Below are 27,755 nucleotides of genomic sequence, written 5' to 3'. Positions count from 1 at the left end.
AGAGCAGGGGCTGTATTTTAGTCGCCACAAACCTAACAACACAGCCTGTGAGCAACTTTTCCTGCTGATACTGTCCCCGTGGCCGGCCTGCATTGAGAGAGAGAGAGAATTGTATCCCACTTTCCCTTGTTGTCTGGCCTAGGCGAGGGTGGCCAACTCTCTGGAAAATTGTGGGGAGAGGAAAGGTAGAAAGCTGAAACTGATTCCAGCTCTCTTTGCAACCGATTCTTCGCCTTCCCGAGAAACGGAACGTGTGGGTAAAGTAAATGGGGGGTTTACGCAGGTTTACACCTCATATCCCCCTTCTCCTCCTTTCTCTGAGCCCCCCACCCCGAGTTAAGGCAAAGGGCAATGAGTGGAGGAGCCTTCTGAACTTGAGACTTTTTGAATTGGAAACGTCCCAAGGGGCTTTTTACTCCTTGCGGGTTTTCACCCGGATGTTTGCATACCAGCACGTTGGAGAACTAGTCGCATAGTGGACCGTTTTGCCTTCGGAAAGAGATTTTATTGGTCAGATTATCCTTATTTGTAAATATTGTGAGGAAACAGGATCTTCCAAAATATGCCTGCTCACCTCTATCAAATATTTAAAAAAATTCTTAGAGTCACGTGACCCTTCCTTCCCCTCCTATCAGTCTTTTCCCCGCACAAGTTAAACCCATTTTGTCTCCCGGCAGATTTCTGCAGTTAGAATGTTAACAACGAGAGCAGGAACTGAGGACACACTATTATCAAATCATCCTTCACAGGTCTTATTTCCTGCTCATTCGTGCCATATCTGTTTCTCTGTACTTCTTAATTTGTTGAGGGGGCAATATTTTTCTTTAAAGTTTTATATTTATTTAAGTAATCTCTACACCCAGTGTGGGGCTCGAACTCAAGACCCTGATATCAAGAGTTACATGCTCTTCTGACTTAGCCAGCCAAGCTCCCCAAGGGGACACTTTCTTGTACTGCTTATGTAGAATTACTCTTGCATTGAATAGCTCCTTCCTTCCTTTTCTTCCTTTTTCTTCCTTCCCTCCTTCCCTTCCCTTTTTTCTTTCTTTTTTTTTTTTATTTTTGGTTTCTTTCACAGTACAGAAAAAAAAAAAACACAGGAAGATATATTGAAGCCCCTTTATACTTGTTTTCAGTTCCAATCTCCATCCCCTCTGGCGGTAGCCATTATTCTGAAATTGGTGACCATCTTTCCTATTCTTGTTGTCATATTTTTGTGCATATATCTGCCCATTAACAATATTTTATATTGATCAATGTTTTTGTTTTAAAATATCTATTTACACTTATATAATGTATGTATGTTTAGTCAACATTATGTTTTTCGATTTTCTGTTTAGAATTTATTTAAATTTGTATTTCTGGGTTTTTTTCACCCCCATCCCCTCCCTCCTTTCCTGCTTTTTATTGGATCATCAAGTTCTTTTTTTTTTTTTTTAATGTTTACTTATCTATTTTGACGGAGAGAGAGTGCTCACGTGTGCGAGCAGAGAAGGGACACACAGAGAGAATCCCAAGCAGGCTCCACACTGACAGTGTAGACCCCAACATGGGGCTCGATCTCACAAACTGCGAGACGATGATCTGAACTGAAACCAAGCATCGGATGCTTAATCGACTGAGCCACCCAGGCGCCCCACCAGTGTTACTTTATTTTTAAAGTTCTCTCAAACTGATCATCAGTATTTTTTATTTAGAGTGAATCATTATTTAATTTTGACAATATGTTTACCAGTTTTTTAATTCACCCTTAAGTTTGGTCCTTGACTTCTTCCTTCCGGATTCAATTGTTTTTGTTACTGAAGTAAACCCTATAGTAGATCTTTTTTAAAAAAGAGTCTTTCTTTTATGGTGATTGTGAGATAAAGTCTCAAACTTTGTTGGTTTGAAATGTCTATTTCACTGTCAGCCTGGAATAAAAGTTTAGCTGGGTATATAATTTTAGGATGAGAGTTATTGTCCCTGTGCAGCAGCAGATGCAGTTCAGTTCCCACAGAGATCTACGGTGACTGATGACAAATTGCATGATGTTCTAATCGAATAATGAGAGCGTTTGCTTTTTAATGATTTTTTTTTCTTATCATTGACATTCTGAAATTTCACCATGTGTATTAAATTGTGAATTTAAAAAATTGTAGTGGTAAGGTGTTTGTATGTTTCTGAAATTTGAAGACTCATGTATGTTTTACTTAGTTCTGGCAAATTCTCAGGTATTGTTTTGTTAAATATCATCTCTTCTCCCCTTCTTCTGCCCTTTGTTCTGTCTGACATTTCTATTTGATATATATGAAACCGCTTGATCTGTTTTCAGTGGCTCTTAGCTATAACTTCATAGTCTCTCTGTCCTACATTCTGAGAAATTTCCTCAAATCTGTCTTCCCTTTTTTTTTTTCTTTTTACTGTTTACTCATTTTTGAGAGAGAGAGAGAGAGAGAGAGAGCGAGTGGGTGAGGAGCAGAGAGAGACGGAGACACAGCATCTGAAGCAGGCTCCAGGCTCCGAGCCGTCAGCACAGAGCCTGATGTGGGGTTCGAACCTTCAAACTGTGAGATCGTGACCTGAGCCGAAGTTCGACGCTTAACTGAGCCACCCAAGTGCCCCTCCCTAATTTAATTTTTTATTTAACTTAATTTCTCAATTTAGGATTCCTGGGTCAAGCAAGGAGTATACATTCAGACCCCCTGTACACACTTATCTCAGGCCTAGAATTTCCATTTTTCACGGGTGTTTTTCTTCCATTCAAGTTTCCAGACATACAATATGTCATTTATGGATGCAACCAAACCCTGCTACAGCAGCCTAAGTGGGGAGAGTTTTGTTTTTCTAACATAGCGGGAAGGCTGGAAATAGAGAAGGGAAGAAATACTTGCAGCCGGCTCTTCTTCCTCAAGCTCCCTGTGTCTTCGGGTCCCTCCACCCTCAAGGAGTGGCTTTTATGCTTCTGCTTATCTCTTGGTGGCAAGTGGGCTACTCCATTTCCAGCCTCACAGCCATGGTCCTGGGAGGAAAAGGGAGAAGAAACAAGGAGGAAGGGATGATCTGTAGATCAGGGAAAACAAGCTTTCCCAGAAATCCCTTGCCTGCTCCTGCTTACATCCTGTTGGCTAGAACTGTATCACGTGGTCACCCAGAGCCGCGTGGGAGGTAGGCTGTGCGGTGTATGCAGAACACCTTGCCTTCCGTGTTTCTCTTCATTTGTGTTCCTTGGAGATTCCCCCTCTTCTTCAACGTGGCCGCTAAAACCCGTTTTTATTGGTTTTAAATCCAGAATTTGTATGCATTTACTTAGGCTGTTGGGTTGCCTAAGGAGTCCTTCATCTGTCTACAAGCTATAGGATTCGTTCATTCATCCACTGAACAGATCCTGAGTACCTGAGGTGGGGGACAGATTTGACTTTAGTGGGGCTGCCGGAGTTATACCCACTTGCCCCCTCTGGGTCCAGTTGGAAGTCCAGAGAGTATAGTCTCTTCTCTCTTTCTCCAGCCTCCAATGTCCACACCGGGGTTCCTTCCCAGAGAACTGTTGCCCTTGGTTTGGAAAGCAATTCTGAGACCTGTAGCTGGGGACACAATGCTCAAAACACATAGGAGAGGGAGGGCACAAACTGGCCCAGCTAATTTTTAGCCTTTAATTAATTACCCTGATTATTCGCTCCACTGTCCGTGTAAGCTCTCCATACCTGCTGAGGGTCTCTCTGGGAGGAATGGCTGCCATTTCCATGGCGGCCGTCACTGGTGCCGGTTTCAATCTGTGGTTTCCTTTGGCTTATCCATCAATAGGAGCCCATCTGCTTTCTTGTCTTTAATGAATTTGTAAAGTTTTCTAATTGGCTGTTGGCACCCTTTCTTGTTTAAGCATTATTATGGGAGCATTAGCTTTTGTGTATCATCATTTCAATGGGATTTGGGGAAGTAGGCTAAGTAAATGTTTACGTGTAACTTGCAACCTTGAACCAGAAGTTCCCGATATGTGGTCATGTATCCTATTTGCTCGGTAATAAGCTTGGCACTAGCAAAGACAAGAGAATCCAGCGTAACATCTAGTTCTTCGTACCAGGCCTGCACTGTAGCCAGCTTGCACCGACTCGCAAGACCGATTGTTAAAATTTTAGGAATTTTACGGGTTGGTTGACTTTGCTTTGCTATCTCGAAAGAGATCATCGTAGGAGTGTTTATACCGCTGAAGGCAGCAAACACTGTGGATGGACACTATGAACCAGCTCCCTCTCCTCCTTGAGAGCCGGTTGTTAAACATTTATCAGCACACCCGTAGTCTTCACTCTTGGGCAGCTTGAGATGAGACAGACACTGAAGAAAAAGTGAGTCTGACTCAGATAGCCATCAAGTGTAAACCAGAGGAGTACAGACACTCCAGCTGCTAAGGAAGTCAGAGAGCAGAAATCATAGCTGACTGTCATAGTTGAGGAGCTTGGCCACGTGACAGAGCATTGGGCTCTTCGTGAGGTAAGAGGGTGGGCTCCGAAGCAGGAGTTTGAATTTTCGCTCTTTCCACTTGCTGCCGTGTGACCTGGGAGGGTTACAACATCTCTGTAGCTGGCATAATGACCGTCGGCGTTTATCGAATCCTTATTATGGGTAGGCACTGTGCTGGGTCCTTTCCATAGGCGGACTTAATCCTTCCTTGGATCACCTTCAAGCTATTGCCTATCTCCGAGGGTTACGCTGAGCATTCGATGAGATGATTCATGTAAAGAGTGTGGCATAGGAGTACCTGGGTGGCTCAGTCGGTTAAGCGTCAGACTCTTGGTTTCAGCTCAGGTCACGAGCTCATGGTTCCCTCCGTTCGAGTCCCCCCGTCAGGCTCCTCTGCGCTGATGGTGCGGAGCCTGCTTGGGATCCTCTGTCTCCCTCTCCCTCTGCCCCTCCCCCCCTTGTGCTGTCTCTGTCTCTCCCAAAATAAATAAATAAACTTAAAAAAAATTTTTTTTAGTTTAAAAAAAAAAGAGAGTGGCAAAAAAAGAGAGTAAAATCTCCAGAGAATTAGTATTTTTTTTTTTTTAAGAGAAAGAGTGCACTCGAGCAGGGGATAGGGGCAGAGAGAAAGAGAGAGAGAGAGAATCTCAAGCAGGTTCCACTGTCAGTGTGGAGCCTGACACAGGGCTCCATCCCATGACCCTGGGATCATGACCTGAGCCAAAATCAAGAGTCCGATGCTCAACTGATTAAACCTCCCAAGCACCCCAGAGAATTAGTTTTTTTATTGGCAAATTTCTTATAGAAGGTAAGTGATTTCTGCATGTAGATTTTTCCTACAGGGCCTTGAAAGATGGGTGAGATTTGGTTATGTGAAGAGAGTAGCAGAGGGCGTGTCAGAGAGGTGGGTACCAAAGCATAGAGGAAGGGCAAATAGGAGTGTGGGAGCCAGTTCTGACGTGGCCTTAAGGCGAGCAGGAGTTGTACTTCGGGCAGTAGTTAGAACACTGGAATGAGTCAAATAGGGAGAGATTGTGGCGAGTCTTGTGTTCTAAGTAGACAACTCTGCATTTCATGTGATGGGAAATAGGGAGCCATTGTAAGTTCTTGAAAGGGCAAGGAAATAATTAAACTAGGATTTTAGAAATAGGATTCTGTCAGGCAGGTGCTCATGCAAAATAGACTGGAGAGGGGCAAAGAAGTGGGTGGGTAAGAAAAGGCCAGGTCTGGAACAATTCAAAAGAGGGATTCATACAACAAAGAATTTTGTGAAAAGGCAGAAGAATCAGATTATTTTATAAGTGAATAAGCTAGAGATACATGGTCAAAGTATTTGTAAGAGCAGTCAGAACCAGAAATGAAGAAAAATAAGGGAGAATTTTCTTTATTCTTACCTTCCCCTCACCCCCCAAAACCCACTCTAAATTTAAAAGTAAGAATATACATAAATATAGATATATACACTATCAATAGAAAGGTGTGTGTGTGTGTGTGTGTGTGTGTGTGTGTGTGCGCACGTGCGTGCGTTTTGACTGTGGCTTTTGGTACTTTCTCTTAATTAGATTAAATTAATGTGCCTAAACTTTTTGAGAGTCTGTTTAGTTTTATAACTGAATATTGAGGCATCTGTAGTTAATTCTGTTTTCCTAAATACCCACAAAGTGATGTTAAATAATGGTTTTATTATGGTTCAGAGCTATAATTTTTTGCGTAACTTCTGCAGAGGGTGGAGAAAGTGGGCAGGACATGTTACCGTGTGTATGCAGGGAGCGTGTTTGTGATTGTCGGTGAGCTCCTGGCAGAAGGACTCACAAATAAGAGCTTGATCCTCTTGTGCACATGTCTTGCGGCAGCACCCAGACTTTGCTTCACTCTTGTCCTTGTGCCATAGCCAGCAAGGACACGGAGAGCTGTGTGTGGCCCCACACCAGCCAGACTTCCGCCTCATCGTTCTGGTAATAACTAGCTTTGGCAAAGGCCTCTGGTGACCTTCGTGTTGCTAAACCCAATGGTGATTTTCTTTTCTTTTTTCTTTTCTTTTCTTTTCTTTTCTTTTCTTTTCTTTTCTTTTCTTTTCTTTTTGATTTGTTTTGATGTTTATTTATTTTTGAGAGAGAGAGAGAGAGATAGAGAGCGTGAACAGGGGAGAGACAAAGGGAGAGAGGGAGTCACAGAACCCAAAGCAGGCTCCAGGCTCTGAGCTGTCAGCACAGAGCCTGACGTGGGGCTCGAACCCATAAACTATGAGATCATGAGCTGAGCTGAAGTCAGTGGCTTAACCCAGCGAGCCACCCAGGAGTCCCAATCCAATGGTGGTTTTCTTGAGTTCTGAGCAGCCTGGACACTTAATCACTTCATCTTTTTTGAAAAAGTCTTTTCTTATGGCTTTGGAGACATCATATTCTCCTGATTCTCCTTCCTCCTCTCTGGCCAATTCTTCTTGATAAGAGTAAGTTCGTCCCAGATGTTAAATTTTGGAGCTTCTAACCATTTAATCTTAGGGGTACCTGGGCGACTCAGTCAGTTAAGCATCTGACTCTTGATCTCAATGTCATGAATTCAACCCACATTGGGCTCCATGCTGGGTGTGCAGGCTACTTAAAATAATAATGATAATAAAATGAAGTTAGGGACATCTGGGTGGCTCAGTTGGTTAAGCGTCCGAGTCTTGATTTCGGCTCAGGTCATGATCTCGTGGTTTGTGGGATCGAGCTCCGATTCAGGCTCTGTGCTGACAGTGCAGAGCCTGCTTGGGATTCTCTATCTCCCTCTATCTCTGCCCTTTCCCTACTTTCTGTCTCTCTCAAAATAAATAAGTAAACTTAAAAAAAAGTCAAACATTTAATCCTAAAATCAGTCTATCTATCTATCATCTATCTATCTATCTATCTATCTATCTATCTAAATCTTTTTTACTATTTACTCTGTACCTAGCAAACTGACTGCTGCTCATGGTTACCATCCATATACAGTGATTCCTAAGTTTGTCTCTTTAACCTGACCTTTGGGTTCTAGACCTGTGGCCAGTAGCCCACGGAACACTTGTCTGCCTCAAAGGTACTTCAGGTTCAGTGTGTGTGTGTGTTTTAATGTTTATTTATTTCTGAGACAATGTGAGAGACAGAGTGCCAGCAGGGGAGGAGCAGAGAGAGAGGGAGACACAGAATCTGAAGCAGGCTCCTGGCTCTGAGCTGTCAGCACGGAGCCCGACGCGGGGCTCGAACTCACGAACTGCGAGATCGTGACCTGAGCCGGAGTTGGACGCTTAACCCACTGAGCCACCCAGGCGCCTCAGGTTCAGTGTGTTCTAAACTAACCTCATGATCTTTTAAGTATTGTTCTCCTCTTCTTTTACCCATTTCTTTATGAGCCATCTGTGTCGATCTGAAACCTAGCCAGAAATTGAGACATCATCTCTGATACCTCTGTTTCTCCATCCCCCTCTCCCACCAAGGATCCAAACCTATCACTAAGCTCTGAAAATTTTATCTCCTAAATAGCTTTGGCTATACCTACATCTTTGTATTTCTGTGTTCACCAATGTCCACTTTATTATCATCCTTTACTTGGATCAATGTAATAATGACTTAACTTGTTTTCCAGAATCTACTTTGGTTTCCTTCCAGTCTGGTTTCTTAACAGTAGTTACTCATCTTTTCAAAACACAAATTTGGTCATGCCCTGTAAAATCCTTTGTATCTGTCAGAATGAGTTAGGGCATACTGTCGTAACAAACAGCCCCAGGAATCTCATTAGCTTTCACCAACAGCAGGTTACTGCTCATTCACAGCACGTCTGTGGCTTTGCTCCATGAAAATTTCACTTTGGAATTCACACTGATGGAGCAGCCTCTGTATGGAACATTGCTGGTCATGGTAGCAATGACATGACTGAAGAGAAAGTGTGATCCACATGCTGGCTCTTAAAGCTCCTGCCTAGAAGGGACACACACCACTTCTGCCCGCATTTCATTGGCCAAATCAGAACACAAAGTCTCCCCTGAGTTCAGTAGGGAGGGATGCACGGTCTTCCCACAGGACGGAACACTGGAGGAAGTAAAGCCAGAATATTTGGTGACTGGGAACTTGCCACAATTCACCACACCCTTCAGTGGCTTCCTATTGTTTTGAGGGTGAAATCCCAAACCTTTACCAGGCCTGCAAGACTCCTGGTGATGTTCTCTGTCCTGGACTCCCCAGTTTTAACAGTTACCTCTTTATCCCTCATTCTCTGTACTCCACCATACTATTCTTTCCTCCTTTGACCCTGTACTCTCTCTTTCGGGATCCCCGAACATGCTGATCCCTCTGTCTCTTCTTTTGTCTGTCCTTCTCTTCACCCTTTATTCCACTGTTGAAGCCTCAGCTCAATCACCACCTTCTTGGAGAAACCTTCCCTGGATCCCTGACCAGATCAGGTTCTGCCATCATCTGCTTGTTCAGAATGCCACTCCTTCCTCTCAGAGCACTTAGCTGAGCTTTTAATTATCAATCCATTAGTGTGACTGGATGATGAATGTCTGTCTTCTCTGCCTTGACTCTGAGTTCCAGGAGCACCAAAACAATGTCCGCTTTTGCCCATCATTATACAGACCGTAGGCAGCACAACACTTTAAACTTAGTAGATCTTCAGTAAAAGCGAATCAGTGAATGAAGAAGAAGGAAGCTGAAACGCCCAGAAGGACCACGGGAAGAATGGAGTAGACTTGATTTGGAGAAGAGAACACTCACGCGGAACAAGCTGAAACATTGCACGCAAAAAGAGGGCTTCCTAGGAAAAGTGGGTAGATTGATCTTTATTCCTTCAGAGAGCGTATCTAGGACCAAAGTTTAGAAGTTAGAGGTAATGAATCAAATTTCAGGTCACTATAAGAATGAGCTTCCTGATAATGTGAACGTCAATATTAGAAATGTTATGTCCACTGCGTTTGTTCAAGCAAAGAGCGGATGACCAGGTATAGAAAATGTCAGTAGACATTCTAAGTAGTATTAGTGGTGGGAGAGAGGCATATATCTGAGCCCTTCAGACTCCAATAGTTCTAACATTTTATTTAAAAACTCAGAGACAGTTGGGGTGCCTGGGTGGCGCAGTCGGTTAAGCGTCCGACTTCAGCCAGGTCACGATCTTGCGGTCCGTGAGTTCGAGCCCCGCGTCGGGCTCTGGGCTGATGGCTCAGAGCCTGGAGCCTGTTTCCGGTTCTGTGTCTCCCTCTCTCTCTGCCCCTCCCCCGTTCATGCTCTGTCTCTCTCTGTCCCCAAAATGAATAAACGTTGAAAAACAATTAAAAAAAAAAACAAAACTCAGAGACAGTAAATAAGGAAACAAGAAAATACAAGGCACAATTATGAGGTGATATCATTGTGTCTCTAGACTGGCACAGCCCATAGGAATAGGTTCCCTACTGCTGTTCCTATCTTGGCATGAGATTTTTAAGGCTTGTCACGAAGGATCTTTGGTTAGATGATCCCCAGTGTGTGCCTTCATCTATAATTGCTTAAATAAATTGATTATATATGTGTCTCTTTTAGAGGGCCGAGGGTGCAGGCAAAGTAGTTTTTAAACACAAACAGCCTTAGGAAGCTAAAAACTCCCAACATATATATGTAGTGAGTAAACTCCAATATATATGTTTCATACACGTAGTATACTTGACAAGAAAAAACTCCCCTCTTCTGCATTTTTTCTAAAAAAAAAATTTAACGTTTATTTATTTTTGAGAGAGAGAGAAAGACAGAGCATGAGCCAGAGAGGGGCGGAGAGAGAGAGGGAGACACGGTATCTGAAGCAGGCTGACAGCTCAGAGCCTGATGCAGGGCTCGAACTCATGAACCATGAGGTCATGACCTGAGATGAAGTCAGACACTTAACTGACTGAGCCACCCAGACACCCCTACATTTTTATGGAAGTAACAGAGGCAGGGTTTATTTCACATGGTAAAAAACAATAGCATGGATGAGATTATAATATAACACTGTAATAATACGTTCAATAGATGTAAATCAACATAATTAATATAAGACAACATTTTTCAAACTATTAGTTCAGAAAGAGAGTTATACAGTGGAATAGTTAAGAGTTTTCTTGAAGGGGGAGCGTTTAGAGAAGTTCCTAAAAAAATGGGATAGATTGTAATAGATGAACGGACAGGAAAAAATACAGTGAATATGACCACCTCGTATTCTCCATCTTCTGAGACAATTTGATTTCAAATATAATGATAGTCTGGCAAGTATGGCCATAAATGCTAGAGCAGGGGCCCTGCTTTGGGGACTGTAATATGGTCGGTGTGGACATGAACAAGTGCCTGGAAACGAAATAGGTGTTGGTGAAGCAATGAGTCCAGTGATCAGTGCGTAATCCGAGCACAGGATGGGGGTGGGTGGATCACCAACTGTGCTCCGCCCCCAAGAGCCAATCACTGGCCGTCTTTCCAGTTCGAATGCCCGCCTCCCATAGTAAACCAAGGTGACATCCTGACTTCCCAGCGGGAGAAATATTTGCAACTGTTGGAAATGTGATAGAAGAAGAAACATGCAATCAGTCCGTGCAATTGGCCTCATAGATTGTGAAACAATAGTCATGGTTCTATTTGTTCCGTGACAGGATAAAGATTGCGAATCTTTCATAAAGTAGAAACTCAAGTTGAAGAGAAATAGATCGTGAGCACAGGTTTCCCACAGTATGCTACCAGGTTACATTTTTCAACCCAGTTGCCCCTCCTCCTTCTCCTCCCCCCTCTCTGGTCTCCCTTCCCAGCCCCATTTTTTAGTAGGTATTTGCCCGTGGGGCACAGGGCACAGGTGTTGGAGGGTGGAGCATTTTGGTGAGATTTTGCTCAGACACCGTAGGCTTCTGGGTTTTCTTTGCTGTTATAATGGAGAGGCCTTAGAAATAAGATAGAAAAGGGAGGATAAGACTCAATAGGACTCAGAGTAGATAGAGCCAAAAGCAAATAGGATTTTTAATTTTTGTGTTTGCCAGGCTATGAATAAAACGCTTATGAACAAAGAAAAAAGCGCCCATAGAATACGTAAAATGTAACTAACATTAGTTCATTCAGAGGAAGAATCTCCTAGGATAAGAAAAGCACTTCAGGGTTTTTACTTTTCTTGGGTCTTGGGTCCAAGGGTCATCCTAACAGTTAAAAATTGCTATACTTTTGGGGTGCCTGGGTGGCTTCGTCATTTAAGCGTCTGACTTCGGCTCAGGTCATGATCTCACGGTTCATGGGTTTGATCCCCACGTCAGGCTCTGTGCTGACAGCTCAGGGCCTGGAGCCTGCTTCGGATTCCGAGTCTCTCTCTCTCTCTGCCCCTCCCCTGCCCATGGTCTGCCTCTCTCTCTCTCTCTCTCAAAAATAAGTAAACATTAAACAAAATTAAAAAAAAATTGCTGTACTTTTTATACAACAGGAGTCTTCATGAGCAACTCCATAAAAAATTGAATAGTCAGGCAAGATTCATTGTTTAGTCAAAAAAAAAATTTTTTTTTAAATTTTTTTTTCAACATTTATTTATTTTTGGGACAGAGAGAGACAGAGCATGAACGGGCGAGGGGCAGAGAGAGAGGGAGACACAGAATCGGAAACAGGCTCCAGGCTCTGAGCCATCAGCCCAGAGCCCGACGCGGGGCTCGAACTCCCGGACTGCGAGATCGTGACCTGGCTGAAGTCGGACGCTTAACCGACTACGCCACCCAGGCGCCCCTCAAAAAATTTTTTTAAATGTTTATTTATTTTTGACAGAGAGAGAGAGAGAGAGAGAGAGACAGAGGTGTAGTGGGAGAGGAGCAGAGAGAGAAGGAGACACAGAATCCAAAGCAGGGTCCAGGTTCTGAGCCGTCAGCACAGAGCCCGACGTGGGGCTCGAACTCACGAACCACGAGATCATGACCTGAGCTGAAGTCGGATTCTCAACTGACTGAGCCACTCAGGAGCCCCAAGATTCATTATTTTCATGTTGTTTTCCTTCTTTGGCTGATTCTTACTCAAGCCTCTTTTCTTTTTACTTAATAGGAGTCTTGTCGTAATTAAGAAAATCCAGTGTCTGGCATCTATGTGGTGAAATCAAAAGGCCCAGGAGACAGGACTGTAGGCACAGCGGAGGTTCTGCTTCCTGTTACCTCATCACACTGGGAAATGCCGTGCACTCACCTTTTGTCAGAAATATGAAGTTTTGGGGGCGCCTGGGTGGCTCGGTCGGTTGAGCATCCGACTTCGGCTCAGGTCACGCTCTCACAGTTCATGAATTGGAGCCCCGCATCAGGGTCTCTGCTGTCAGCCTGAAGCCCGCCAGATCCTCTGTCCCCTTGTCTCTCTGGACCTCCTTGGCTCGTGCTGTCTCTCAAAAATAAAAATAAACGTTAAACAAAATAAATAAATAAATAAAGTTTTCCCCTTGGTAGTGTCTCATCTCACTTAGGCCTCCCATTTACAATTTCCTAGGTTCCTGCATTCCTTCTAAGTCTGCAAGATTATCACTACATCCACACTCAATTAGAATAAAGATCCGTGCAAGATAAAGGTAGCTTCCTTTCTTGTCCCCTTTTACCGCAGTTCCTTTCAGTTGATTCAGCTGTCATCTGCGCCCCAGAGCAGCTCCGAGCACGTGGTCATAGACGCATTACTCGGAGCACGTGGTCATGGAACTCATTAGTGTGTAGACAGCACCTGCAGCTCAGTCTTTAGCGCGTTCATTCGGACGTTTCTGGAAGACAGTTAAAAACCAGCTTGTAGCATGGCTCTGTGTTCATAAAGAGATCACCCTGTAGGGGACTAATAAACATAGCTAATGTGTTAATAGATAAATACGCTCATTCAATGTATCTAGTTTTGTTTTGGATTTAGTACCCTCCAAAGTTGTCTTCGAATTGGCGAGACAGTCCGCTTCTCCAGATGGTCGGGAAACGGGAAGAATTTGCGGGTAGGTGGATGATTTTACCTGCGGGGTTTGGTTGAATTCTAGAAGTCAGTGATTCTCCCAGTGACCTCTCCAATTTGACCAGGGAGTCAAATGATACTAAGAAGATGTTCTGGCAATGATGCTGGGGAAAATGGTGGACGACGTAAATCTAACATGAAGACATGTTAAGGTAAATTCACGTAGCCTAATAAAGAATGGCCTCATAAAGGCCTAATAAAGAACGTTTGTTATTCCTTTTTAGCTGCATGATAGACTGCAATCCGGGCAATACGTTTTGATGCATTACCAACTTCACAACTTTTTTTAAGCTTGGTTAATGGAGTTATCGATTCAGAGATGTTTATTGAGTGTCTATAGCATGCCAGACTGTATGTACTGAGTTAACCTTCTCATTTGATAACACCTCCTCATCCTCCTTTTTCTTCTTTCTCTGACACCTCTGAAATTTTCTTACTCAGATTTGACTTGAATTTTTTCTCTAGTTTTTCTTCATCATATGGATGTGAAAATTTCCCAGAAAGTCTATTTTTTCCCCTGCTTCCTCCCTCTTGGAAAGGAACATTCTTCAACTGGAGAACTGAAAAATATCCACGAGTTTTAAATGTGAAAATAATTATGCAAATATATGACTGTGTTGTTTCCTTAGTTGTTGTGAAATAATGGACTTGGTTGTTGCTTTATTTTGTATGTGTCCTTGCTTTTTTTGGGAATTTCTGTTCACTTTGAGAACCAGCTTTCTTGCATTCCTTACTGAAAGGACCAACAAAGACAAAACAGCTTAGCTAAGAGCAAAATAATTTCAGCAACTATGAAAAGCTGCAGGAAATCATGGCCAACAGAAAGCCTTCATTCTCTGTGTTTACATTGGTACTGATCTTAACGGCTCGCTGTTAACTCAACATAAAGCTGTGCTTTTTAAAACAATTCAAGTTCAAGGGCATCCAATCATGTTCCAGCCCTGTAAAGTATTTGCAATTACAAGCTCGACTGGCATATATGTTACAGCTCACCCTGGGCAGCTTACATTTACACGATTAGCCTGGGACTTGCTCATCATAGCACTGGAAGCACAACCTCACGATCAAGTGCAATTCACATCTCACAATTCTAGCAATCGATGTACATGGATACACCGTTATATTATTATTAAATCCAATTGCTTTGCAATTAACCCAATATGACACCTATACAAATGATTCAAATAAAGAGCCTCATGTTTCACGGGAGACAATCAATAAAGTGAAATCACAGCTACTGACAATGCCAACAATTTGACTTGTTACTATAGCACTACATTTTTCTCAGGTCGAGGCTGCTGTTCCCCCAACTGAATCACAGCTACCGTAACTATCAACTGTTGGCAATGTCCGGGCCTCACTGAAACGTAACATCCAAACGTGTTTGGCCATTCCGAGCCCATCTTAGCCCGGTCATGAAAAGTTAACAATCAATCTGGGACGTACTAAATCATAAATTCCCCTAATTTCCTCCCAAAATGGAATTAGGACTTTTCCTTCCGAAGGAAAGTTTCCTTAATGGCCAGCAGAGAAAATAGTTGCATTTGTTCTTAGAAACAAACTCATTCTTATTCTTCCTCTTGCACAAATGTTTTGCAAGCAAAACATCTTCTGAAAGCAAAACCGAGTTATAATAGCATCTCTCTGTTATTATTATTGCCGTTGCTATTATTCTGTAGCTTTATTATCTCCATTTTAATTAAGTAAAAGCACTTCACGGTTAGAAGCCTGATCAAAACCAGCCTTTTGCAAAAACTTTACAGCCCTCTTATTATATCACCCTCTTTTGGCAGTTTCCCAGTGTGTTTGTCAGCCAGACAACTCAGTGTAGGGAATCAATTTCTTGAGAGCGGGGACAGTGAACTTCCTTCCGAGAGCCAATAGAGTTGTGTGTAGACATTCAGAAGGTGTTTATTTCCTTTTTTTATTTTTAAGTTTTTAAAAAAAGTTTGTTTATTTTAAGAGGGGGGGGGAGAGAGAGAGAGAGAGGGAGAGAGACAGACTGAGAGCACAACCAGGGGTGGGGCAGAGAGAGAGGGAGAGAGAGAATCCCAAGCAGGCTTTGCACTGTCAGCATGGAGCCCACCTTGGGGCTCGAACTCATGAACTGTGAGATCAAACCTGAGCTGAAACCGAGAATCAGATGCTTAATCAACAGAGCCACCCAGGTGCCCCCGGTAGGTGTTTATCGACAACCTTCTTGGGCGCTGCCTTCTTCTTCTTCTTCTTTTTTTTTTAATATAATTTATTGTCAAATTGGCTTACATACAACACTCGGTACTCATCCCAACAAGGGCACTGCCTTCTTAAGGTCTCGTAACACTTTTATTTAAAGTAGATTGAACTTGACCTTATGGAGCACTTAGGACAGACACTGACCAAAAATGTATCTTTTCCATGTCTCTTCTTGTATTTCCATGTCCTGCCTATATCTGCTTGTTTCCAAACAGAGACCAGTCAAGTCAGGGTATGTTTCCATGAGGCCATTTTTATCTGCTGAAATGGAGGGAAATAGAACATTACATATGCAAACTGTCTCTCTTTTTTAACACACGGTGGAGATGATTGAAAACAATGACTTATTTAATACTCTAAGCAGAGTCTGTTCTCCATGAATCATACTGTACACATAACGGTGATGAAAATGTTCAGTTTGAAATTTCTCCCTGGCCAGGGAGGAAACCATGGGGGTGAATCATACTTTTAGTGATGACTGTCCTAAGCAAGCTAAATTGAGAAGCCACAGGTTAAAAAAGGAGTGGGGAGTGAATCCTTAACAGGAATGCAGCGGTCATAAACTCCCAGCAGGCAACAGACGCCCCCTTCTGCTGCTTCCCCCCCCCCCCCCCCGGCCCCACCCGGGCAAGAGCTCTGGGATGTACACCCACAGGAGAGAGATTCTGAAAGCGGAGGCTTCCAAGCACACTATGTGAAGTTACCCATAGCTTGGGAAAAGAAACAGGAGTCCTCATTGAGGGAAAGGAGACAAATGGATGCCTGAAAAGAGGAACACAATGGCCCGCACTCGCTCATGTGAAAGAAATTCATTTAAGAGCAATTGGATTAGAGATGGAGATTTACGTGGACGACTTTAAAGGAGAGGAGCATGTAAGAGACAGTGAAGGTGAACATCATTTGCTACAAAACCGTAAACAGCACTGGGGACTTCGGGTACGATGTTAAGGGGAAAGAGGGGCCACTAAATTATGATTAAACTAGGATTGCAATTAGGTAAAAATATGTGTGCTCTGGACAAAGACTGAACAGGAATACTGAGAAATTAACATAGTTCTCGTGTGAACGTTGATGTGGGGATATTTGTTTTCCACTGTTTAAATCGTGTGCGTGTGAAAATGAGGGCAGGGTGGGGAGAGACTTGTATAGAGGGGGATAGTCCGCCTGCGACGCGGGAATCAGGAAGCCGGGTGCTGAAGTTTTACACGCCGTGCCCGCTGTGAACTTGGCCTCTCTGAGCCTCAGTGTCCTTATATAGACAGTGGGAATAATAACACCTGTTCTGTACTAACAGGGTAGTGAAAACACTTTGTAAATTCAAAGTATCGTTGGAGATTGTGTGAGGAACTAAGAACGGAGTGCTATATAGACCAGAGATTTATAAAGCCCAGAACTCAAAAAGGTATTCTGAATCTCTTTTCTCAGCAGACCCCGAGAGGGCTGGACGGCACACGTCATCTCATCTAATTGTACCAGGTACATTGGTTATTACCGATGCTTTTTGGGCACCTAATGATTGTTTTACTAACCAATTTCCCAGGACCATTTTAGAATAATTCATTTTTGCTTCCTTTTGAAATGATTTGAAATGCTCCCTTTATCATATACCTGAGTTTATTTCTGAACTCTACTGTTATACTGCTTACCATTCTGTTATTTATTTATTTATTTAACAAAAATTTTTTTTTCAACCTTTATTTATTTTTGAGACAGAGAGAGACAGAGCATGAACAGGGGAGGGGCAGAGACAGAGGGAGACACAGAATCTGAAACAGGCTGCGGGCTCTGAGCGGTCAGCACAGAGCCCGACGCGGGGCTCGAACTCACAGACCGTGAGATCATGACCTGATCCAAAGTCCTGAAGTCGGACGCTTAACCGACCAAGCCACCCAGGCGCCCCAATTGCCATTCTGTTTTAATTATCATGGCTTTCCAATATTTTTAATATGGTAGTGCAACTTTTTTTTTATGGGTTTGTTGGTTTTTCAAATAGGATCCAGTGTAGAGTGGGAGGTTTTTTTTTTAATAGTTTATTCATTTATTTATTTTGAGAGAGAGACAGGGAGAGAGAGGAGGGGTGGGGCAGAGAGAAGGAGAGAGAGAGGATCCCAAGCAGGCTCTGTGCTGATGCAGGGCTTGAACCCATGAACTATGAGATCATGACCTGAGCCAAAACCAAGAGTCCAACGCTTAACTGACTGAGCCACCGAGGCACCTCTAGAGTGGGCACTCTAAAGGAGGAAACCCACGTTTGGGCCCAATGAAGTAAGGAATTAGCCTAGGAGTGCATGGCAACATAGCAAAGTCTTAGAAGAGTCTTTGGGATCAAAGAAAGCTTAATTCAGATCTCAATTTATTACTTGCCACCTGGGTGACCCAACGTGTATTACTTAATCTTTCTAACCTCTTACCTCATCTGTAAATTGACGATAATAATACCTACCTCAAAGTGCTGTGGTGTGGATGAAATTACAAAATGCAGGTGAATTTCCGAAGCACGGTACCTGCCTCCTGGCTGTTGCCACCTGCCCCTTCCTTAGTGTGTGCTCCTCGTGGTGAGGACAGGGCTTCCCTCTCTTAGGTTTTCTTGCATCTGCAAAAGAAGAGGAGGAGAGCTAAGAATTATCAGCAAGTTCCACACCGCATTCTAAAGGCTGGTTTCATGGTGACTGTAGAGTAGGGAACAGCATTTAAATCGCACATTTGTATTCGCCGCTCCCCGAATATGGCAAAGCAGGAAATACTGTGTGCCATATAATTCATAAAATGCACTGTCACTTTGCAGCCAAGAACGTGGGATGTCAAACAGATAGGAATGCCAGGCTGTACGCTCCTGTCAGACCTGGAGGGAACAGAGCTCAGGAGAAAGGGGAATTTGCTGGGGGTGGAGGGAACAGGAGAAAAATAATGGGAACTCTCTTCTCTCTTCTGCTCTGACAAGTTTGGATTTTAAATGATTTGGGGGCAGAGTTCACATCTATTACCTCCCTTTTTGTAGTTTCTAGAAGATTATTGAATAATATTAGCCGTATTTGGTGATTACAGTGAAGAAATGTCACGTAGGGCCTCCGAGAAGCCCTCTGTCTCTGAGAGTGGCCAGGACGACTTTTTGCCGGAAGCCTCTGTCTTCTCTCCCGGGGAAGCGATGGATGGAGTCTGATCATAATTAATTTTAATAGAGACCTATCGTGATGCGATAGAATCTTGGCCATTCAAATGAAGCAGAGCCAGCTGGCCAGCTTGGACGAAAATCATCTCAGTTCTCCCTCACCGCTGGCTTTAGAACGAATCAAGTCCAGTTGGAAAGTATTTCTTTCTGGAGGGATTTGGAGCCTCGCGCTATAAAAAGGCATATGACGTTCACCACCTGAACTGGACAGGTATGAAACATGATAAAAAAAATAATAGCTACCATCTGTTGAGCCCCTGACTTGTGCCATGCATTGAGTTACATGCTCAGGGTACATTATCTCTAATTCATGACTTCTTTCCACAAATGTTTCTTGAGTGCCTTATGTGCCAGGCTTTCTAGATGCTGGGAATATCACAGGTCACCGGGAAGAGGAAGTCTCTGCCTTTGGGGAACCACATTCTTGTGGTTACAAGCAAGTGAGTATATAGTATCATTTCGGGTGATGGTAAGTGTTATGAGGAACAGTAGAGCAGGGTAAAGACACAAAGCAGGATTCTGGTGTGTGTGTGTGGGGGGGGACATTTTATTTTATTTTTTAATATTAAAAAAAAGGTTTATTTATTTTTGAGAGAGAGAGGGAGAGAGCAAGAGAGCATGAGTGGGGGAGGGGCAGAGAGAGAGAGAGGAGACAGAGGATCTCAAGCAGGCTCTGTGCTGACAGCAGAGAGCCCGACGCGGGGCTGGAACTCACGACCCGTGAGATCATGACCTGAGCTGCAGTCAGACGCTTAACCAACTGAACCACCCAGGCTCCTCTTTAAAATTGTATTTCTAGATAGTCTCTACACTGAATGTGGGTCACAAACTCGTAAGCCCAAGCTCAAGAGTCACGTGCCTACCACTGAGCCGGCCAGGGGCCCCTGTAGGGGACATTTTAGGGCAGGCCTCTCCAGAAGGACGGAGACGGGACCCACGAGGTACGCAACTACCAGAGGAGGAATGCCCCCAGGCAGAGAGAACAGCAAGAGAGACAGGCCGGTGTGAACCATGTAGGGCCTTGAAGGGAAAAGATCAGCTTTTCAGATTTCATTCTGAGGACAATGGGAAGCTCTCCGGAAATCAGGAGCTGGGGAGAGTTCTCTGGAAAGGGACTCTGAGCTGCAGATCCACCCACAGGAGCAGTTCTCTCCTGGTTGTGAGCATGTGAGAGAAGCAGGACAGGGGAGATCACAAAGATCTCAGCTGACCCGCCGGAGGCTCTAAGGTTGGAATGACCCTCCAGAGTTTTCCCAGATTGCGGCAAAGGGCTGGACCTTGTAAGCTGGCCTCAACCAATTGATGTCTCCTGACAGGGGTTTCAAATCCGGGCAAGGCAGCCCCCTTCAGGGCTGACACCTGAGAGGTTTGCCGCTCTGGGCCACTGGCTGCCAACACCCCAGCCACTGGGGCCATGACACTGCAGTCCCCAAAAGCGTACCTGGGTGGCACATCCCCAGCACCCTCTATAGATCCCTTCATGTTTTAATGTTTTAATTCTCTCAACACCCTCCAAGCTAAGCGTTCTTCTTCTTTTTTTTAATGTTTATTTATTTTTGAGAGACAGAGAGAGAGAAGTGAGCAGAGGAGGGGCAGCAAGAGAGGGAGACACAGAATCCAAAGCAGGCTCCAGGCTCTGAGCCATCAGCACAGAGTCCGACGCGGGGCTCAAATCCTCGAACCGTGAGATCATGACCTGAGCCGAAGTTGGATGCCCAACTGACTGAGCCACCCAGGCGCCCGCAACTTAAGCATTCTTATTTCGTCTCGGAGACTGAGAGAGCAACCTGTTGAAGGTCACATACCTACCAGATGTTGGATTTGAACTTAGGTCTGAGTCCAAAGACCAGGTACTTAAAAAAAAAACTGGTAAAAGACGCACACCGCACAACTCATCATTTTCGCTATCTTTAAGTGAACAGCTCAGCAACAAGTACATTCACACTGTTGATCAGCCATCACCACCGTCCATCTCTAAGAGCTTCTTTGATCTTGCAGAACTGAATCTCTGTACCCATTAAACGATAACATAACAATAACATTGATATTAAACCCAAACTCCCCATCCCTCTCTCCCTCCAGCCCCTGGAAACCATCCTTCTACTTTCTGTCTCTATGGATTGGACAGCTCTGGGTACCTTTTGTGCCCGACTTATTTCACTTAGCATAATGGCCTCGAGGTTCATCCATGTTGCAGCAGGTGTCAGAATTTCCTTCTTTTTAAAGACTGAATAACAGTCCATTTTGTGTATGTACCATGTTTTGTCTGTTCTTCTGTTGATGGGCGTATGGCTTGCTTCTCCCCTTTGGCTCTTGTGAATAATGCTATGAACACTGGTGTACAAATATCTGCTTGAATCCCTGCTCTCAGTTCTTTTGCGTATATACCCAGAAGTGGAATTGTTGGATCACTGTTTTCCAGTGTCTGCACCAATTTACACTCCCACCAGCAGTGCTCAAAGGTTCCACATCCTCACCAACACTTTCTTTCTTTTCTCCTGCCCCCTTCCTCCTCTTCTCTTTTTCCTTCCTTCTTCTTTTCCTGATAATAGGCATCCTAATGGATGTGATGTGTGGTATCTCATTGTGGTTTAAGACCACGCGCTTTTCATGCCGCCATGCTGTCTTTCAGAAAGGGATCGAAGATTGCCGCATGTATCCCATTCCACCATTCCGTCTGTGGGCAGAAATTATGACAACCCCAGGTCAAGACCTAAATTCAGTTAGTCTCCTTGGATTGACAACGAGCTATCAAAAACCATATTCTGTATGTTCCCTAAGACACTCAGACACCTACAAGACAATTCAACATTTGGTGCTGTATATGGAATCAATCTTTAAGGGCTTTGCTCAAAGACCCTAAAATAGTTTAGAAAACTATGCTTTTCTTTGCACACTTAAAAATTGATATTTATGGGGTGCCTGGTGGCTCAGTTGGTTAAGTGTCCGACTTCGACTTAGGTCATGATCTCACGGTCGGTGAGTTCGAGTCCCGCGTCTGGCTCTGTGCTGACAGCTCAGAGCCTCGAGTCTGCTTCAGATTCTGTGTCGCCTCTCTCTCCGTCCCTCCCCCTGCCCTCTCTCTCTCTCTCTCTCTCAAAAATAAACACTTAAAATTTTTTTTAATTGATATTCATAATTTTATTTTAAATTTAAATTGTTGCAAAGAGTATCATTTCTGGAATATCATAAATATTGACATTTTTAAATGACACTGTTACGTCACTGTTTTAAATGCATCCCCATGGAATCCCCATCTCATTACAGTTTACTTGCCATCATCCATTTAAGAAATACACAAACAAGCTCATCTTTAGCAAGCAAAAATTGCATATTGTGCTGTTTTCTCTTTGAAATTTTATTTACATTTTACTTCCCCTTCAGAATTTTATGCTAATATATTTATGATTGTACATCTTTCACTGAGTCTCCATCATATTGTTATCTATCAAACATTTGCATAAAAATTGAAATTTATACACTTCTAAATTCCGGTGACCATAGGCTGTAAGTATTTTCTGGATTGAGTTACCATTATAATTATTAGTATTACACAATCGATCAAAACAGCCTAAATGAGTAGAAAATTTTGATAAATGTTAACATTGAAAGTAAAGTTTTATTGGAAATTTGCATTTCTTAATAAGATAGACGATACCGTCCTTTTTTAAACATTATAGATGTTATGGATACGTCTTACTTTATTGCTAGAATGACTGTGTTTACCATTCATTCTATGTCTAGTTTTCATTTTTTAGAGATGAAAAACCCTTGTTCTTATAAATAAGGGAATGGGAATTGAAAGAATTTTGTTTTTAGAAAAACATCCTTAAATGTTTGGAATGCCTTCTGACTTACTTGTCCCAAATCAAAGGGTAACCCATTATCAAATATTAGTTTCACTGATCTGTCAGCTGACAATTTCACTATTTTCTCCTTCCATTTTGTTGAAAGCAGGGTATTGAAAACCACCTGGCTTGCAAAGGGTTTGTAATACCCAGTCTGTGATGGGTCCAGCTGTGTCCCTCCCAAATTTATATGTTGAAGTCCCACCTCCCAATGCCTCAAAATATGATTTTATTTGAAGATGTTGCAGATATAATTAGTTAAGATGAGGCCATTAGGGTGGGCTCTAGGCCACTATGACTGGCGTCTTCATAAAAAGGGAAAATTTGGACACACAGACAGACATGCACAGAGAGAAGAGGATGTGAAGACACAGGGAGGAGATGGCCATCTACCAGCCAAGGAGCCCGGAACAGATCCTTTCCTCTTAGCTCTGAGAAGGAACCAACTCTGTCCCTACTTTGACCTTGGAGTTCTAGCCTCTAGAACTGTGAAGCAATAAACCTCTTTTTTGAAGCTATTTGTTCATGGTACTTAGTTACTGCAGCCTTAGCAAACTAATACACAGTAGTCCTCACAGCCATTCACCTCCCCACCACCTACACCAATATTTTCCGTTGTTCCTTGACTTGGCGCCTGGGAGGGTTTTTTAAACCCCAGAGCAACGCACTCCAGTAGGCTTGGGAATACGAGAGAGGGGGACACCTTTCTTTTGCAAACTGAGGGGAGAGCTGTCGGGAAAGGGGGGCAAGGGGTGTGCGATAAAAGGCAAGTATTGAATTTGAAGATCTGCATGTTGCTTTCCCTCCAAATATCCTTGACAGTGTACCCTTCTGGAAAGCCTTAGTAAACCCTAGAGGAATAGGTGTATCTGCTTTGAAGATGATTGTTCTAAAAGGTAGAAAACCTACTGTAATTCGGGGATGTGGCAAAGCTTTTGTCAGCTGGAGGTGTCGTGACATCTTCATGGAGGGTATGACATCTCTTGGCCTTGTATGTAGAATTTTGATTTGTGGCAAGGGGAAGGAGGGGCCTTCCAGCCAGGGTGGAAACAACTTGGGAATGGACGTCTGACTAAGAGTTGGTAGACCAGCGAGCCCACAGGGGACCTGGACCACGGGCCTAGGAACTTGTATGTAGGCACCAGAGATTTTTACGTGAGCAAGTGACGTGAAAGTGATGCTTAGTCGGGCATCAGCACAGAAGATGGGAGGGCATGTGCAGAAGCAGGAGGTAGGAAGCCATCCGAGGATGTGGTCATTAATGAGTGGCTCGGTGGAGTGGTTTTGGAAACGGAGAGGTGGCTTCTTGTTGGCTGTGATGGAAATAGAAATCGCTTGCCTGTATTATGGTTAACTTGTGGGACGACTGCTTGATGATATTTATTTCAGACGGGCTGTCAAGTCCCAGAGCCAACTTTCTGCCTATCCTCCACTTCTGCTTCTGCCTTCCGTATTGGCGGAATACTTAGTCTTGAACGACTATGCTTTTCAGTCAGTCAAGTAGAGGCACAGTAGGAGCAACATCTCTCTGTAGCTTGGCTGATCCTTTCACCGTAAGGATGAAAGGACTAAATGCATGGGAAAACTCTTGGTTAACTGTAAAGTACCCTGAGAATGTAAAGATATGACTATTCATTGCTCATTACTCTTATTGTTGCGTGCGACTCTTTCTTCGAGCTCGTGAAGAGGTTTTCTGAGTGCCTCATTTACCATTAGCCTTGCGTAACTGAAATCCAGGTAATAGAGGCTCCATTGTGTGTCGCCTGAGAATTTTGTCGGGTTCGCCTCCCTTCTCAAATTGGGAAGGTGCTGTGATACCCCCTGCCGAGCCCCACTGGGGAGAAGAGCCGCTTTTCCCACTCCTTCTGGATTCTTTGAGGTGTCTGGCCTCGTGCCCAAACATCCTCAGAGGACTGTTCATTTTCTGTCAGAACCGCGAGACTTCCTGATCATGTAGCAACAGAAACAAAGCCTTTCTATGCCCTGAAAATCACATTTTTTTATGGCCACGTGATCTCTTCACTCCACAGTCTACACAGTGAAGCACACAGAACATCGGAACAACCCAGAAACACACCTCTTTCTCTCTCTTATGTTATAGACCACTGTGTTTGTTAAGACTCTGAGATGACAGAAGATGGTTTTGTACTAGAAGAAATTGGTGGTCAGTGTCCTTCTGGCCAACTCTCTCAATCACACTCACATGAATGACTCTATCCGTGACTCTGAGGATCACTAGGACCTTCCTGTGTTCCAACCCCCTCACCCCACCTTGGCTGTCGTGGTAGAGATGTGACCTACTGGCTATGTGACTGCTAACTCTACTAGTCGTGAGGCCTTTCTTCGAGGACGAAAAGGAGATGATCGATAATATTTGAGTGACTTTTCTTACCTACGTTGACCATTTCTTATTCATGTGTAAGTATCTTTATATGGCTGCTATGGTAGAAAGACAGGTGGCAAGCATCACTGGATCCCCTCAGTCTAGACGCCCGTTCCCATTTGACAGATGGGGAAGAGCCCCTATGGTGAGATCATAATAATCCCTATTGCTTCACAGGTGCCCACCAGGCGCCAGGTACAGGGCTGAGCACTTTAGACATTAATTGGTTTTTTCCACCCACCTATGGAATGGGAATATCAACATCTACATTTCACCGGGGAGGAAGTGGAAACTTGGAGAGGTTAAGTAGCTTTGCCAAGGTCACAGAACGAGGAAGTGTCAGTCAGCATGAGTTACGTTGGGCTTTGTGACAAACAGCCCCCAAGCCGTAGTTGCTTCCAACAACAAAGGTTTACTCCTCACTCGGGCTACGTGTTTTGGAGAGGCACTGGTTTCTGCTTCTCCTCAAGCTGGATTTGGGCAGAGAGAGCAGCCACTGCCTGGAAATGGCCGGTCGTCGCGCAGATGGATAAAGAGAACGTGGCAAAATGCTAACTGGTAACACATGTTCCTTCGGTTCGTTGTGTTGGCGAGGGCCTGTCACGTGGCCACTCCTAACGTCAAATAGGTGAGGAAGTACAATCTCACCGTCTGAGGGGTAGAGAGGGAATATTTATAGGCGGCTCTAACGGCTACCACGGCAGCAGAGGGGGGAATCCGCTAAGACAGGTGTTTTCTAAAGCCTGTGCTCTTTCTCCTCCATGAAAGCTTCCGCTCACAGACCACCTCTCAGGAGCCAGGCGCACACGGTGCAAAGCCTTTTACAGACATTATAGCCAGTGCTCCCAACAACCCTGTTAGGCAGGCACTATTACTATCTTCATTTTACAGGCAAAGTTATTGCATCCAGACAGGTCTTGAAGTATCTTGAGCCAAATGGCACAGGGAGTAAAAAAAATGGCACCCTGTGCAGCTCTCAGGTCAACCTGCCTCCATATTCGTCTTCTTTCCACTTGACAGGGATTTCCAATGTCACAAACATCACTTCGGTTTCATAAGAACTACAGTTGAAAAAAACTAAAACTTTATTTAATCATGTGTTTGTTTTTTCTCATATTAAAATTTTCTTTTTTTTTTTTTTTAAATTTTTTTTTCAACGTTTATTTATTTTTTGGGGGGACAGAGAGAGACAGAGCATGAACGGGGGAGGGGCAGAGAGAGAGGGAGACACAGAATCGGAAACAGGCTCCAGGCTCTGAGCCATCAGCCCAGAGCCTGACGCGGGGCTCGAACTCCCAGACCGCGAGATCGTGACCTCGCTGAAGTCGGACGCTTAACCGACTGCGCCACCCAGGCGCCCCTCATATTAAAATTTTCTTAATGATTATTTATTTTGAGAGAGAGAGAGAGAGAGAGAGAGAGAGAGAGCAAGAGAGCACATGGCAGGGGAGAGGCAGACAGAGAGGGAGAGAGAATCCCAAGCAGGCTCTGCATGGAGCCGAGCGCAGGGCACGAACCAGGATATCGCGTCCTGAGCCGAAACCAAGAGTCAGATGCCTAACCGACAGAGCCACCCAGGCGCCCCATGTGTTTGTTTTCTAATCAAAAGGTAATAACTGCTCAGTGTTAAAATTCAGACAATACAGGTTTGAAGGAGAAAGTGAAAAATGACTAATAATCGTAACATTTAGAGAGAACCATTGCTAACGTTTTAGTTATGTCCTTCCAGACATTCTGACTTGTAACGTTGCTTCTTTACATAACAATATATTGTGAATATTTCTCCAATAAATACACTTCATTTAAAAAAAATTTTTTTTAATGTTTTTATTGTTGAGAGAGAGACAGAGTGTGTGAACAGGGGTAGGGCAGAGAGAAGGAGACACAGAATCCCAAGCAGGCTCCAGACTCTGAACTGTCAGGAGAGCCCCACACAGGGCTCTAACTCACTAACCCTGAGATCATGACCTGAGCCCAAGTCGGACACTTAACCCACCAACCCACCCTTGTGCCCCAAAATACACTTCATTTTTAATGGCTGCATAATAGTCTATTGACTGTGCCACAATCTAGTTAGAATTCCTTAATGATGGACATTTATCTTGTTTCAATGTATTGCTGTTCTCTCGTTTCGAGTTCCATTTCCTTCTTAATAGCAATGTCTAATATCTTTTTTTTTTAACAATACATGCCTTCATCAATAAGAGACTATGTAATGTTACCTTTCTTCTCTCCCTCTTCCATGCAGACCCCTCCCCCCCAAATGCTATGGTTTTGTTTCTCAGAGTCCCAAGTGAGGGATTTTCCTAGGCATTTCTTTTTGGTTTCATATAATTTTTTCTGAAATTCCCCCCTAAAATGTTCTTTTTTTTCTTCTTTTGGCTTTTCTCTTTCTTTTCTTCTTTTTCAAAAAATATATCCATCCTCTTTTTCATATTCTATATTTGCATGTCCATCTTCTAGAATCGTTAAATGAGGTCTTTTGTGAGTTTCCTGGCTGTTGCCACTATGGCAAGGCATTCACTGCCTTCAGCTCCAGCCTTCTTGCTTCCTTTTGTTTTTTCTTTGTTTTTATCTTAGAGAGAGAGTGAGCAGGGAAGAGGGGAAAAGGGGCAGACGGGGAGGCCGAGAGAGAGAGCGAGAGCGAGAGCCAGAGAATCTTAAGTAGGCTTCACGCTCAGTGCGGAGCCTAACACAGGACTCCATCCCACAACCCTGGGATCGTGACCTGGGCCCAAATCAGGAGT

General features: G+C 43.8%; 1 long non-coding RNA gene across 1 annotated transcript; it reads right to left on the bottom strand.

Moving 5' to 3' along the window:
* Positions 1-12,706: 12,706 nt before the first annotated feature.
* LOC123385590 lies at positions 12,707-25,668 on the bottom strand. Its single transcript, XR_006598426.1, has 5 exons — positions 25,018-25,668; positions 18,052-18,201; positions 15,753-15,869; positions 12,985-13,140; positions 12,707-12,770 (listed from the first exon to the last, which is right to left on the bottom strand). It is a non-coding gene; the product is annotated as an uncharacterized LOC123385590 (long non-coding RNA).
* Positions 25,669-27,755: the final 2,087 nt, after the last annotated feature.

The sequence above is a fragment of the Felis catus genome, chromosome B2, assembly GCF_018350175.1.
Source record: "Felis catus isolate Fca126 chromosome B2, F.catus_Fca126_mat1.0, whole genome shotgun sequence".
Classification (NCBI taxonomy): domain Eukaryota; kingdom Metazoa; phylum Chordata; class Mammalia; order Carnivora; family Felidae; genus Felis; species Felis catus.
The sequence above is the reverse complement of the archived record's forward strand: the minus strand, read 5'-3'. Positions and strand labels throughout refer to the sequence as shown.